Genomic DNA, 1,386 nt, shown 5'->3' with positions numbered 1-1,386 from the left:
CTCAGCTCTGAGGGCAGACATCAAAGCGGGAGAGATAGTACTAATCTTGAAGCAAGATAGGTGCACGCGTTTGTAAGGAACATACCATATGCTCAAAAATCTATTTGGACACACCCAATAGAACTCCTAGATGACATGTGCCATACGGAATCTCGCTTCAGTCTATTTGGACACATAGTTAGTTTTGGTGCAAGATAGGTACACGGTTTGTGCCTAATGCATCTTAGGCTAAGAAACTATTTTGGATGCACCCGATGATACTCCTAGGTAAAGGTGCTCCAGTGGAAGCTCAGTTGTTTGTTTGGATATAGTGCTAATCTTGATGCAAGATAGGTGCACGAATTGCATGGAACGTACCATATGCTTAGAAATCTATTTGGAAGCACCCAGTGGAACTCCTAGATGATGTGTGTCATATAGAATCTCACTTTGGTCTCTTTGGAGATAGAGTTAGCTTTGATGCAAGATAGGTACATAGTTTGTGCCTATTGCACCATAGGCTAAGAAACATTTTGGACGCACATGATGGTACTCTTAGGTAAAGGGGCTCAAGTGGAAGCTCGGTTTGGAGGTAGTGCTAATCTTGATGCAAGATATGTGCACGGTTTGATGGAACATACCATATGCTCGGAAACCAATTTCAATGCACCCGATACTACTCCTAGATAATATGTGTCATATAGAATCTCGCTTTGTTCTGTTTGGAGACAATGTTAGTTTTGATGCAAGATAGGTGCATGGTTTGCACCTAATGCACCATAGGCTCAGAAACTATTGTGGAAGCACCCGATGATACTCCTAGGTGAAGAGGCTGAAGTGGAAGCTTGGTTTGGTCTCTTTTGAGATAGTGCTAATCTTGATGTAAGATAGGTATACGGTTTGCATGGAACATACCATATGCTTAGAAATCAATTTGGACACACTAGATAGAACTCCTAGATGATGTCTGTCATATGGAATCTTGCTTCGGTCCATTTGGAGATAGTGTTAGTTTCGGTGCAAGATAGGTGCATGGTTGGCACCTAATGGACCATAAGAAACCATTTTGGAGGCACCTGGTGGTACTCCTTGGTGAAGAGGCTCAAGTGAAAGCTTGGTTCAGTCTGTTTAGAGATAGTTCTAATCTTGATGCAAGATAGGCACACGGTTTGCATGGAACGTACCATATGCTCAGAAATCAATTTGGACACACCCGATGGACTGCTAGATGCACCTGATGGAACTCATAGATGAAGTGTGTCATATGCAATCTCAGTTCAGTCTAGTTGGGTGTCATATTAGTTTCGGTGCAAGATAGGTGTGTTGTTTGTGCCCAGTGCACCGTAGGCTCAGAAACTATTGTAGAAGTTCCCGATGGTACTCCTAGGTGAAGAGGCTCAAGTGAAA

Source organism: Sorghum bicolor, unplaced genomic scaffold (genome assembly GCF_000003195.3).
Source record: "Sorghum bicolor cultivar BTx623 unplaced genomic scaffold, Sorghum_bicolor_NCBIv3 super_53, whole genome shotgun sequence".
Lineage (NCBI taxonomy): Eukaryota > Viridiplantae > Streptophyta > Magnoliopsida > Poales > Poaceae > Sorghum > Sorghum bicolor.
The sequence above is the reverse complement of the archived record's forward strand: the minus strand, read 5'-3'. Positions refer to the sequence as shown.